The sequence below is a fragment of the Bos javanicus genome, chromosome 24 (assembly GCF_032452875.1).
Source record: "Bos javanicus breed banteng chromosome 24, ARS-OSU_banteng_1.0, whole genome shotgun sequence".
In the NCBI taxonomy this organism is placed as follows: domain Eukaryota; kingdom Metazoa; phylum Chordata; class Mammalia; order Artiodactyla; family Bovidae; genus Bos; species Bos javanicus.
Window position 1 is genome coordinate 4,028,932 of NC_083891.1, and position 14,812 is coordinate 4,043,743.

Here is a 14,812-nt window from a genome sequence, read left to right on the forward strand (position 1 = left end):
TTCCAATGAGTCAACTCTTCGCATGAGGTGGCCAAAGTATTGCAGTTTCAGCTTTAGCATCAGTCCTTCCAATGAACACCCAGGACTGATCTCCTTTAGGATGGACTGGTTGGATCTCCTTGCAGTCCAAGGGACTCTCAAGAGTCTTTTCCAACATCACAGTTCAAAAGCATCAATTCTTCGGCACTCAGCTTTCTTCACAGTCCAAATTTCACATCCATACATGACCACTGGAAAAACCACAGCCTTGACTAGACGGACCTTTGTTGGCAAAGTAATGTCTCTGCTTTTGAATATGCTATCTAGGTTGGTCATAATTTTTCTTCCAAGGAGTAAGCGTCTTTTAATTTCATGGCTGCAGTCACCATCTGCAGTGATTTTGGAGCCCAAAAAAATAAAGTCTGACACTGTTTCCACTGTTTGCCTGTATATTTCCCATGAAGTGATGGGACCAGATGCCATGATCTTCGTTTTCTGAATGTTGAGCTTTATCACTTTCACTTTCATCAAGAGGCTTTTTAGTTCCTCTTCACTTTCTGCCATAAGGGTGGTGTCATCTGCACATCTGAGGTTATTGATATTTCTCCCGGCAATCTTGATTCCAGCTTGTGCTTCTTCCAGCCCGGCGTTTCTCATGATGTACTCTGCATAGAAGTTAAATAAGCAGGGTGACAATATACAGCCTTGACGTACTCCTTTTCCTATTTGGAACCAGTCTGTTGTTCCATGTCCAGTTCTAACTCTTGCTTCCTGACCTGTATATAGGTTTCTCAAGAGGCAGGTCAGGTGGTCTGGTATTCCCATCTCTTTCAGAATTCTCCACAGTTTATTGTGATCCACACAATCAAAGGCCTTGGCATAGTCAATAAAGAAGAAATCGATGTTTTTCTGGAACTTTCTTCCTTTTTCAATGATCCAGCGAATGTTGGCAATTTGATCTCTGGTTCCTCTGCCTTTCCTAAAACCAGCTTGAACATCTGGAAGTTCATGGTTCACGTATTGCTAAAGCCTGGCTTGGAGAATTTTGAGCATTACTTTACTAGCGTATGAGATGAGTGCAATTGTGTGGTAGTTTGAGCATTCTTTGGCATTGCCTTTCTTTGGGATTGAAATGAAAACTGACCTTTTCTAGTCCTGTGGCCACTGCTGAGTTTTCCAAATGTGCTGGCATATTGAGTGCAGCACTTTCACAGCATAGTCATATATATTTATAGAGTGTCTCTTTATACCAGGTACCAAGCAAGTTACTGGTTAAAGAGAAAGAGGTCTGTTCCCTGCCTCCTAGCAGCATTCAGGCCCGGGGAGGAGACAAAGCAGGTATGTATCTTCCAGCTGACTCAGGCTGGGACATTACAGGCACACACATTTCGAAAGCAAAGCCAAGTTACAGGTGGAGATGTGTAATACAGCCAGCAGTTTCATCAGCCAGGAGAACACATGCCCCAGTGCCCCAGGGTGGGCCAGGGGTGGGCAGGGGGAGATGAGGGGGAGATGAGGGGCGGTGGGGCCCTGTGATGACCATCCATCTCCCACGACAGAGCTCCAGGAAGATTTCAGGAAATGCAGCCGATCCTGGAAGGCTATGCGCTGGAAAACACACCTAGGACAGAACCATAGCAACACAATTCCGACAAACAGCTTCCACCACTGCCAGTTCAAGACGGACACTGACTGAGATCACAGACAAGTCGCTGAGCCAGTAACTGGTCTCCCAACAGCGGCACCATTGCCCTTCCTCCTGTCTGAGTCTAACAAATGCAGTGAAGCCTCCCAAGAAATCTCCCACGGTTCACGTCAGCCTCAAAGGATTCTGACATGAGATGTTCATTTATTTAAAACTTATGTACCAACATCAGTCATTAGAAGGGTCAATAATTATGAAGAGAAAATGTTTAACCATGGAGCACAGAAAAATGTCAGATACCACCTCAACCAAGAGGTCAAAGGTAACATTTACGACTGATAAGATATATCGACATCACGTGCACTCCAGTGTAAGGCACTGAGGGCAAGCTTCACCACTGGGGTATTCTTGCCCAAAACACCTAACTCTCAATTTAATCCTGAAAAAAGATGACACAAATTCAAACTCACTAACAGTCTACAAAAGAACTGACCAGGACTCTTCAGAAGCGCCACAGAAGTGTTGCTTTCAAACTGTGGTGTTGGAAAAGACTCTTGAGCATCCCTTGGACTGCAAGGGGATCCAACCAGTCAATCCTAAAGGAAATCAGTCCTGAATATTCATTGGAAGGATTGATGCTGAAGGTGAAGCTCCAATACTTTGGCTGCCTGATGCAAAGAGACGAATCATTGGAAAAGACCCTGATGCTGGGAAATTTGAAGACAGGAGAAGGGGACGACAGAAGATGAGATGGTTGGATGGCATCACTGACTCAAGGGACATGAGTTTGAGCAAACTACAGAAATTGGTGATGGACAAAGAGGCCTGGCGTGCTGCAGTCCATGAGGTCACAAAGAGTTAGACACAACTTATTGACTGAACAACAACATCACCACCACTCTTCAGTAGTATCAAGGCCAAAGAATATAAACCTAAAAGGAACTGCCACAGATTGGAAGAGACTATGGAGACATGATCAGTTCATTTCAGTTCAATTGAGTCGCTCGGTTGTGTCCAACTCTTTGTGACCCCAAGGACTGAAGCATGCCAGGCCTCCCTGTCCATCACCAACTCCAGGAGCTTACTCAAACTCATGTCCATTGAGTCAGTGAGGCCATCCAACCATCTCATCCTCTGTCACATCCCCTTCTCCTCCCACCTTCAATCTTTCCCAGCATCAGGGTCTTTTCCAATGAGTCAGTTCTTCGCATCAGGTAGCCAAAAGTATTGGAGTTTCATCTTCAGCATCAGTCCTTTCAAGGAATATTCAGGACTAATTTCCTTTAGGATGGACTGGCTGGATCTCCTTGTAGGAGACAGGGTAACTATGTGCAAAGGAGGTCCTGGAATGGATGCTGGGCCAGGAAAAGGACATCAGAGCTGAAACTCAAATATAGTCTTCCATTGTATCAACACGCTGGTTTCACTAACCACGCTCTGGTTACATAAGATAGTAACATCAGGGCCCTGGCTGGAAGGTTATAGAACTCTCTAGACTGTTTTCGAAATTGTTTTGTAATTCCAAAATTATTTCAAAGTAAAAAGCGTTTAAAAATTATTTAAGACAAGAGGTAAAAATGTACGGGGACCACTCATTAACTCTAACATTAAAATACTCTACCTCTTCCAATAACTGTGCTAAAAAACCGCAGCAATTACAAATAAGGCTTACACCAGAATAAATGACAATTATTCAATAGAAGTCCATAAATGGGATAATCTAGACAGCAGAGTCGGAGAAGGCAATGGCACCCCACTCCAGTACTCTTGCCTGGAAAATCCCATGGATGAAGGAGCCTAGTAGGCTGCAGTCCATGGGGTCGATAGAGTCAGACACGACTGAGCGACTTCACTTTCACTTTTCACTTTCATGCATTGGAGAAGGAAATGGCAACCCACTCCAGTGTTCTTGCCTGGAGAATCCCAGGGACGGGGGAGCCTGGTGGGCTGCCGTCTCTGGGGTCGCACAGAGTCGGACACGACTGAAGCGACTTAGTAGTGGTTGTAGTAGTAGTATAGGCACAAACTGTGTTTGGGCCTGACAAGATTTTGATATACAAGAAAATAATATTTTAGTGTATAAACAGAAAAGCATAGAAAAACAATACTGGAAGTAACTTTTTACTCCCGGACAATCCAGCAGTCAGTCTGGACACTGTTTTCGGTGTGAATGTTGGTAAGACTGGGGGCTATCACAGCTGAAGTGTATCCCTTTCAACAGTAAGTGTCTCTGACCACTAGCAGAGAAGGCAATGGCACCCCACTCCAGTACTCTTGCCTGGAAAATCCCATGGAAGGAGGAGCCTGGTGGGCTGCAGTCCATGGAGTCGCTAAGAGTCGGACACAACTGAGTGACTTCACTTTCACTTTTCACTTTCATGCATTGGAGAAGGAAATGGCAACCCACTCCAGTGTTCTTGCCTGGAGAATCCCAGGGATGGGGGAGCCTGGTGGGCTGCCATCTATGGGGTCTCACGGGGTCGGACACAACTGAGGCGACTTAGCAGCAGCAGCAGCAACTGACCACTACAATCATCTTCAAAAATTACCCCTGAAAATGCCACAATAACTCTGAGAAATAATGCATGTCTAGTCCTTTCTATTTTCATCCATTTATATGATGTCCTTTCAATTGTGTCTCTGACCACGAGAATCATCTACAAAAATTACCCCTGAAAATGCCAAAATGACTCGAGAAATATTCCATGTCTAGTCCTTTCTATTTTCATCTAATCATATGACATTGGTGCATTACTGTTTGTAATGAGTACAAGGGAAAAGGTGAGGCTGGTAAAACCTGTGGTTTACTTGCTCTCCTCTTATAAGAGATCAAAGGCAACATCACGTGAGACCAGGTTCGCAAAGTGTGGTCTCGAAGCTAAGAGCTTCAACATCACCCAGGACCTGTCAGAAGTAAGAATTCCCAGACCCTGTGCAGACCTGCTAAATCAGAGGCCCTGGGTGACGTCCAGCATCCATGTTTTCACAAGCCCCCCAGGTGACTCCGATGCACCTTAAATTTGAGAAATACTGATGCTTCAAAGAGCAGAAAGATTGGCCTGTAAAACAGGAGGCCTGATTCTAATCCTTGTTCTGCCACTAATTTCTGAGACAGATCTGTCACTTAGCTTCTGTGGGGTTCAGTCTCCTCCTTAAGACCATGAGGGAATGAAATAGCTCGCTTCCACAGTCCTTATGCCCTCTAAAATGTGACAACTCTATGAGGCCCAAAAGTGAAAAAAAGATCCACAGCGTCTCACATATTTCTCTTTCATCAAAAAGAAACAAAAGTTCTTCCTTTCATCAACTGGTCTGAGTCATATTTTTCATTGTTTTCAATAAAGCTGCATAAACTTTGCTTTAATGAAAGTCATATAAACTCTGATTTTACAGTTTTCTATTTGTTCTGTATCAAGTTTGTTTTGGAGGAGTTCCACATAATAACAAAAACTCCAACAAACCATTGCTATAGACAGAGTTGTAACTTTCGCCCCCCAACCCCTACCCCAAATTCATAATTTGAAGCCCTAACGCCCAATGTGACAGTATTTAGAGATGGGGCTTTTGGGAGGTAGGCTTAGTAAGGTCATGAAGGCAAGGCTCCCAAGATGGGACTGGTGTCCTCTTAAGAGGAAGAAAGACCAGCATTCTCTCGCTCTCCGCATGAGAACAGAGCCAGAAGGAGGCTGTGTGCAAGCCAGGAAGAGCCCTCAGCAGGAATTGGCACCTTGATCTTGGACTTCTCAACCTCTAGAACTGTGACAAACAAACGTCTGCCGGCTCGGCTACCAGGCTACGGTGTTTTGTTAGAGCAGCACAAACTGACGAAGGCACTCAAAGTCTCTGGCATGGGACTCTCACACACCACCTTACAGTTCAGAAGAAGGGTGCTCTGTGACCTCTCATGAGTGTGATCAGATCGGAGGAAGCATTTAGCAAGCTTGAAAAACAGTAAGTTTTGTTTCCTAGACCTTTGGCCTAAGCTGCTGCTGCTACTGCTGCTAAGTCGCTTCAGTCGTGTCTGACTCTGTGTGACCCCATAGACGGCAGCCCACCAGGCTCCCCCGTCCCTGGGATTCTCCAGGCAAGAACACTGGAGTGGGTTGCCATTTCCTTCTCCAATGCACGAAAATGAAAAGTGAAAATGAAGTCGCTGAGTCTTGTCGGACTCTTCTCGACCCTATGGACTGCAGCCTACCAGGCTCCTCCTGGGGTTTTCCAGGCAAGAGTACTGGAGTGGGGTGCCATTGCCTTCTCCGTTGGCCTAAGCTATACCAACGTAAATATAAGCTCTGTCTTTATTTTTCCTACATCTGCAGTTTATATCAGACACTTACACGTGCTTGGCTCTGTCCTGGTCCAAGCTTCTATCAGCCTGATCCCAGTGACCCCGGACCTTGGTATGATAACCCCACTATTCCTTCAGAGGCCAAGAATAGTATTTCTCCTTTTGTGTATTTAAAATTATTGTGACTTTATGTTACCAATATATATGCTTTTTGTTTCAATAAACTCTATGAAACTCAAAACCAAAATCATAATGCCTGTTATTATCTCTTGCTATTCCACTAAACAGTATAACAACTCAAGGAGGGTTGTAATTACCAAAGGTCTAAGCAAATGTCGTACAAGTGAGACATTATGCAATAATTCTTTCCTGGAAGAGTGAAATTATTTAGGAAAATGAAAAACTGTTGATTGGAAGAATCTTTTGTACTGCATTTCATTTTTAAAAAGTACACTTTAAGTTTCAGTTTGAGAAGATAAGAATGTTCTGGAGGCAAATGGTAATGATGGCTACACAGTGTAAACATACTTAATGTCACTGAACTGTACACTTAAATGGTTAAAATGATAAATTATATATTATTTATATATCATATCATACTACCACCAAAAACTGATCAACTGATAAATTACATTGGGCTTCCCAGGTAGCTCAGATGGTAAAGAATCTGCCTGCAGTGCAGGCAGAGATCTGGGTTCAATCCCTGGGTCAGGAAGATCCCCTGGAGAAGGAAATGGCAACTCACTCCAGAATTCTTGCCTGGAGAATCCCATGGATACAGGGGCCTGGCAGACTACAGTCCATGGGGTCACAAGAGTTGGACACGACTGTGACTAACACACACAGTAAATTATGATACCTTTTAAGATTTATATTTAAAACATACCCCTTCATTTCAAGCTAAGTGCCACTCTCATTTCTTAAAATATTCGTGTAATAAACATTCTTGAGAAACTCAAAATAAAAAAAAATAATAAAAAGTATTGGTCTTAGGTATTTCCATTATGACAGGGTTTAATTTATCCTCCTATTCATGGATTTATAAACCGGGATTCTTCTCACACCCTGTGATACCTGAGAAACAGATCTCTTCTTTGAGGGGCTGTGAGAGAGGGAGGGAGGAGAATCAGATTAGAAGAGTCTGTTTTATAACGGCTGGAGAGCTCTCCTCTAATAAAACCTAATTAGAATGAATGCTGGGGAAAACGTCCCATCAATCAAGGGAACCCCCATTAACCCTGGAGATCTCACTCAAGGCTGCACCCTGCAGGCTCTCAGCGCTCTTCCCCCGCAGTGACCACTCCCGCTGTGGGCCCGCGCTCCACTTCAGCACTGAGCAGCAGGCACTGTATCTGTCTGTGTATCTGTCTCCACGACCGGCCCTGAAATCATCTCGGGCAACACGTTCATCTCTCCTTCACCTAGAAGAGTGTCTGACAGGAAGCAGGAAGTGTTTAAGTCAAGTCAGAGGCTGTGTTTTGCTGAACAACAATGGAACTCTGTCCAATCTTGCAGTTTTTGTGCAAATTTGAAATTATTCGAAAATAATTTTTTAAAGGGGGGCGGGGGGGGGGGTACCAGTAGCAACTGCGCTGTCCGCAATCATCACAACTGTCTCACATGCCACATCAGAAGACACGAGCTACTGGAATGCCCTGCCCTAGTGTTCACCACCGACGACACTAGGCAGCCGTCATTTCACACGGAGCAAACTTGAAAAGGAGTAAAAAAAATACGCCCGCCAGTGCAGGCAGGGGGCCAGGGTTCCAACCCTGGGTAGGGAAGATCCCCTGAAGGAAAGAAGTTTTCTTGCCTGGAGAATCCCATAGACAGAGAGGAGCCTGGAGGGCTACAGTTCATGGGGTCGCACAGACTCGGGCACGAGTTAGTGACTGAGGACTTGAACACAAACTTGAAAAAGAATGAGTAACAAACATTTGAGATTGGAATCCCCGGTGTTAACTTTGGCCAAGTTATTTACTCTGGGTCTCCGTTGGTGAAAAGGGAATAATTCCTACTCTACAAGACTGCTGTGCTAAATGAAGCATACAGAGTATCTGTCAAACGAGCTCCTAAGGATGCTGTGATCAATATATGTCCGGTCTTCCCACTGGACTAACAAACACTTCACCGCAGGGCAGGTGCAGGCGGTGACCAGTTCCAGGGGCTCAAACTGTAAAGTTCTCCCTCGATCGGCGCCAGGGCTACGATCCTCTATGAAGGAGTCCTGCACGTGTGCGCGTGGGTGCCCACCCCGCCCAGGCTTCCTGTTGCAGAGTTCCCCTGGAAAACAACCCGGGCCGTCACACCGCGGCGCAGCCGACAGGGGTCAGACGCTGCTGCGGCCCGCGGCGCCCGGCTGGGTCCCCGGCTAGCGGCCCGAGAGCACGGAGGACGCGCCCGCCGGCTGCACCGGGCGGGACCCGCGGCGGCCGGCAGCCCGAGCGGTCTGTGTCCCGGGCCGGGCGGCTTGAACCTGAGCGGCCGGGCCCCGAGGCCTCCGGCGCTCCGCCCGCCCGGCGTCCGTAACGGCGGCAGCGCGGCTCGGGGAGGCCGGGAGCGCGCGGCCGGAGGCGGCCGGCACGCGGCGCCCGGGCGCGCTGCGCTTCCCTGCTGAGCAGCCCGGCGGGGGGGAAGCGCCGATCGCGGGCGGGGGGCGCGCGATCGCGGCCTCGGCGCTGACAGCCAGCCCCGCGGGGAGAGCCCGGCGCGGGTGGCGGGCGTGTGTCGGGGGCGTCGGGGCGGCGCCGGGAGGGACCGGCGAGCCGGGAGGGGCGGAGGCGGGGGGAGGGGGGCGGAGGCAGAGCGAAGGGCCGCGGTGGGGCGTCCGGCGCCCATCGGCCCGCGCCCCGGCCCGCGGGCCCCCGCCCCCGGGCCCCGCGCTGACGCCGGACGGCCCCCGCCCCCACGCCCCCCGCCCCGGCCGGGGGGTAGCTCACCTGTTTGCCGGCGGGGCCGCTCCCGCTCGCCCCTCTGACTGACTCCTCCGGCTCACCGTCTTCCCTCTGGGAGGAAGGGGCGGGACTTCCGGCTTCGGCGCTCCCCACTTCCGGCGGCTACCAGGACTACTAGTTCGGGGACGGGGCGCCGGGCCTCTTGGCCAGAACCCCGGATCTTGGAACCGGGGCTAGTGAAGGCCACATCGAGTTCTCCCTCCCTGTCCCGACGGGCCGGCGGGCCTGTATATCTCCAGTGTTCAGTCTGGTGCCTCCTGCCGGTAGTCACTGGGCTATGGAACAGGAAGTCCCGCCCCTTCCCCAAGTGAGGAAAACAGAAAAATCGGAGAGGTCGGCTGCAAACCAGGGAAGACACGGGTCAATCAGGGTGGACGATTAGCAGCGTCCGACCCGGAGGGCAAGGCGGGGTTTGCGGGGCTCCCCAAGCGGATTCCTGCCGGACGGTCCGCCGTCCCCCCGACCCCGTGCCCACCAGTCCACCCCTGCTCGCCCGCCTTCTTGGATCCCGGGGGAGGCTGCCGCCCTGGGCCCGAGCGGAGCCTGGCGCTGGTCGTGCTGGGACAGGGTCTCTGCCGCGCCGGGCGCGTGCGCGGCTCCAGGGACTCAGGAAGACCTGACGAGCGCCTCAAAAAAAGGGATCCTCGGAGCCACGGGCCGAATTCCGATACTAACAGGGAGGCAGAGATGCCAAAGGTGGTTGTTGGCCGGTTTGGCAAGAGAAACCGAAGACACCTCGGGCGTTGAAGACGTCCCCGCCGAACCGTTTTTATAAACGTGAAGGGCACAGCGCAAGAAGGGTTAGGAAGACAGGCACGACGGAGCCTAGTACCCACCGCCCCCTCCTGCCCCTTTCCTAGGGACTTCGGGCGACCTGAAGCTTACAGCCTTTTCTCAGGAGACTCAGAAGTCCGTCTGGAGAGAGGAGGACCGCAGCTTGAAAAGTCCGCAGAGGAGCGGGCCGCTGTGCCGCCCCGCTTGGGATCAATGTAAAGACAGAGCTTGCTAAGGAGTTTTGACTTTATCTCAAAGATATAGGGAGGGGAATTTCCTAAATAATCAGCTTTGTATAATTTTTAAGTAAGTGGAGTTTTTCCAAGATAGTATTACAATGATAGGCTTTCTCAACCTGGTGGATCAGATGGTAAAGAATCTGCTTGCAGAATGGGAGATCCAGGTTCGATCCCTGGGTGGGGAAGATCCCCTGGAGAAGGGAATGGCAGCCCACTCCAGTATTCTTGCCTGGAGAAGCCCATGGACAGAGGAGCCTGACAGGCTACAGCCCAAAGAGGGAGACACAACTGAGGGACTAACATTTTAACTTCTTAACTTCTCAATCAACTCTGAAGGCCAGCTCCAGATCAGTGATTCTGAATTAGAACATTCAGTTGATAATCGTTTTTAAATTCTGTCTTATATTTTTCATAGATATTATCTGGTCAAATTGTTTTTGTAATCTACGTGAAGCCTCATATGTCTGTCACCCATAACAGGAAATTGCAGTTTAGAAGAGTCAACTATTCCCAAGATCACACAGCTAGGAAAGGTGGACCTCGCCTGTAAACTCTACAGTCAGCCTTTTCCAGTCCACCATCCATCTTTTGGATGACAAGGTGATGAATTTCTCAACAGTTACAGTAGCTAGCACTGTTTTCCATGTGGAATAGACATTCTGTTGATTTTGAGTTCTGATTTATCTTGCTACCTTTCTTTTCTTACCTTGGGAATTTGACATTCGTCTTCCTTCTTGGAGCAGTGTAATCAAACCTGAGTTTATTTTTCAGTTCCCCATCATCCGTTATTTTACTGAGACAGGCAGGACCTTTACATCGTATAGTGACCTTCAGGAAGTCAAGTTGACTTCATTTTCCTCATGTATAAAATGAGTCATTTAGGGTAAAGTTCCCTTTTAAATTCTGTTAAATGTAAATGGAGATGTTCTCAAATTTCCAAGCCACAGTAATACTGTTGCTGTCAGTAAAACAGACTTTGTTCCGTTAGATGATACTAATAACAGTGATGCTATGCATGCTAAGTCGCTTCAGTCGTGTCCAACTCTGCGACCCCATGGCCTGTAACCCTCCAGGCTCCTCTGTCCATGGGATTCTCCAGGCAAGAATACTGAAGTGGATTGCCATGCCGTCCTCCAGAATAACAGTGATAGCCTTAGTTTATAAAGCACCTACCTATGTCATGCAGTGTGCTAGAGAATCTAAGAATATAGGGAAAAATTGATTGTTTTTCTGTGTCTTGTTAAGAAATTTTATATATAATATATATATGTATGTCCTTTGTGTGTATGTATGTACATATATATATATATATATATAGTAAGGACTTTCTTGGCTCAGTGAATCTGCCTGCCAAGGGGTCAGGAAGATACCCTGGAGAAGGAAATGGCAACCCACTCCATTACGCTTGCCTGGGAAATTCCTTAGACAGAGGAACCTAACTGGTTGCAGGCCATGGGGTCACGAAAGATTTGGACACCACTTAGCGACCAAACAACAATGCATATGCAATAAAGCCCCTTTGGAGCTTCTTTAAGAGATGTTTGTTAAAAGGGATGTCCTTCCATGGCTCCTGGCCTCCATTTTTTCCTAATGGGCAGAGGTCATTCAGATCTTTTCTCCCTTTTATATTTCCCTATATGTAATTTGTCATTTTTCTCAGGCTACTTTCAAAATTTTCTCTGTATTTTTGGCTTTCAGCAGTCTTGATTATGCTGTGCCTTGATATGGTTTTCTTCATAGTTATCCTGTTTGGAGTTTTCTGAGCTTGTAAATTTATGTATTTCATTAAGTTTGGAAAATATGAAACAATCATTTCTCGAAGTACTTTTTCCCATTCTCTTTCTCTTGAATTCCAGTTAAAGGGTCAACCCTTTCCAGGATTGAACTGGGGTCTTCTGCATTGCAGGCAGATTCTTTACCATCTGAGCCACCAGGGAAGCCCCAGACATACATGACACCTGTTGATATTATGCGTGACTCACTGAGACTCGGTCCTCTTGTCTTCATCCTTTTTTTTCCCCACTGAGAACTTGAGCTTGGATCATTTTCATCAGTCTGTCCTCTATTCACTGATTCTTCTGTCATCTCCTGTCATCTGTTAGAAACAGCTAGTGATTTTGTTTCCTTAATTCAGATATTGTATCTTCTAGTTCTGAAATTTCTAGTTCTGTCTATTCTACTTCTAAAAATAAAAATGTCTATTTCTCTACTGAGATTTCTTATTTGTTGACTTATTAAAGACATATTTTCCACTAGCTGCTTTGATATTTCATCTTACTCCCAACACTGAAATCTTCAGATTAACCATTAATTTGCTCTTTTCTCTTGATTATGAGTCATGTTTTCCTTTAAGTGTCCAGTAATTTTGGTTGTATCCTAGATATTTGAGTAATGTGGAGCCTCTGAATTCACATGGTCTTCTGCAGAGGTTGTTGTTACTGTTTTAACCGGCAGTTATTTTGGCTGTACTCACACTCTGTCTGTCATGATAGCAGTGAAATCACATTCACTTCCCTCGACCTTAGCCGGCAGGATTTAGCCTGCCTCACACGTACACAGTCCCAAGGTCACCCAGAGACTCAGGCAGACTGTGTGGAACGTGGGGCTGAAACTCCTCCGCTCACTCTGCACTGATGTCATAACCCTGGGGTTGGCCTTCTGGCTCCTCAGGTGTGGTTTTAAATAAAATTTGATAACTGCCTTTATCAAGTTATAATTATTTAAGTTTGAAAGGAAGCATTGGTGACTTCCCTGGTGGTCCAGTGGTTAAGAAGCGTTTGTGGGTTTCATCCCGGGTCTGTGAGCTAGGATTCCACATGCTGCAGAGCAACTAAGCTGACACGCGCACCCACGACTAGAGAGCCCGCGTGCCGCAGCTAGCGAATCCGGACACTGCTCAGAAGATCCCCTGTGGCCGCTAGGACCCGATACAGCCAGAGAAGTAAATAGAAATGCAACCAAAAAGAAGCATTGGTCATTTTTGGTGATTAACCATTCTTGATGACTAATTTACTTTTAACAGTGTCATTTAAAGTTCTTATTTCCTTTAAGTTAACACCTTCTGCCATTACATTCACATGGCATACAATAACAGTGCAAGTGTGCTGTCAACACTTAACCACACTAGAATTTTAAAGGTAAGTTCTCCTTGAATGTGTTTTGGTGAAGTTCAGTGTGGATGGTGAGATGATGTAAAACTTCATATTTTCTGTTACAGTCAAAGGCATAATTTCTCTGACATCTTCATTCTCAATAAGAAATTACACTAGAATGTTTTTAAGTAAAACTTTTCCACATAATGACAATTTTTTTCCTTGTTCAGTTTACCTAATTGAAAAAAGCTCAAGCATTTATTTATTTATCATAACTGTTAAGAAATTGTAGTCATTACACCTACCATCCGTTCTCCACATGACGCTGGAAAGAACAAGACTACGTTACTTTGCTTCAGAAAATCTGTATTTCTATCTGTACTTCACTGATTGATTGAGCCCTTGGACAGCCCCACAAAGAAGAGAATATACCCAACACAGCCCTCTGCCTCCCCAGGCTTGCTTCGTAAAGAGGAAAACTGATTCAATCCATTAAGAGGGAGGTTATCTTTCTTAAGTGGCCTACGTCTAAGGTGCAGATATTACAGGGTTGGTCAGTGGAAGAACAGGAATATACGCACAAGTATTAGGACTTAGGTTTCAGTGCTTGTCATGAATGGCAGTGGTATTATGAACAGGTAAATGATTATGCTAGATTTAACCATAGAGTACATTATCACAGAAACAAGTATTCCAGGAACTCCACCCGTGGCAAAGGTCTTGAGGAAGGAGGCTGCATATGCAAAGGCGGGATCGAGTCCCTCAGGAGTCCCCCTGGAAATTCTCGAGCACCTACCCTCAAAACCAGAGTCTGCCTACTTTACTGCTTTGTGCTCTCACCTACACCTCTGACTTTACGGGGGGCTGTCCCCCACCACCTCTCTCTGAAAAAGAGTTAACTTACAGCTCCAGTTAATAAAGTTCCTGGGTGTGCCAAGGGTGTTTCAACCTACAAACTCCTTTGGAAGTCCTCTAGCCTGCCTGAATAGGTTCTTCTGGCCACATGTGATTGTTCAGAGCCTCCCAACTGTGAGAGGCAAGAGATGTTCTAAACTGTCTAAATACAGATTCCTTTGAGCAGTTAAAAGATTGATTAGAAATTGTATTGGTGAAGGGTTTTTCACTTGTTGGGCCAATGTTTGCTGCTAAGTTTCCATATCCCTTACCTACTGTGTCCCTGGCAGTGTATTGGTTAATATAATTGGTGCATAGGAATGTAAGTAGTAGCTTTAATGTTTGTAACCTTGGACCCTTGAGTTAATTCTTTTTCTTGTTATAGCCCAACACACCTTTGCCCTATAGGAATGCAACTTAATCTAATGCTTTAGGGTGGCGCCTGACTTTAGAATAATCACCTTTAGAGAAAAATAAGTTTTCTGAAGAAAGGATCTTAAAATGTTAACAGGCCTCCGGGCCAGAAGATGATGTAAATCACCTAAACTTTTGCATATGACAAGTTTGCAGGAAGAAAACCTGGCTTACTGCTGACTCTACCCCTTCCCCCATTATCCTCTATGCATAGCTTAAGATATAAATACTACTTTGGAAAAAAAAAAGTGTGGGCCTTGTTCACCGAAGCTTGGTCTCCCCATGTAGTTCTTTCTCTCACCTTCTGGCTGAATTATTCAGCCGCTTCTCCACTGAGTTTTCCTGCTGAGCTATCCTTATTCTATTACTCTTTATATCTCTAATTAATATTTAATTAAGCAATTGTTTCCTGATCCTCGCCGACACCATCCCGCTTCGAATTCCCTGGATCCACCGGGGCTAGACCCCGGCATATTCCATCTTAACAGAGTCAAGACCTCAAATCATTATTTAACTCTAGCTATTACATTTTC

At 46.5% G+C, this 14,812-nt stretch overlaps 1 protein-coding gene across 1 annotated transcript in view; it reads right to left on the reverse strand.

The window, feature by feature from the left end:
• Nucleotides 1-10,727, reverse strand: part of ZNF407 (zinc finger protein 407) — a 388,042-nt gene extending 377,315 nt beyond the window's left edge. The window contains exon 1 of the mRNA XM_061399513.1: nt 8,852-10,727. The gene's annotated coding sequence lies outside the window, so the exon portion shown is untranslated. The remainder of the gene's footprint in view (nt 1-8,851) is intronic.
• Nucleotides 10,728-14,812: the final 4,085 nt, after the last annotated feature.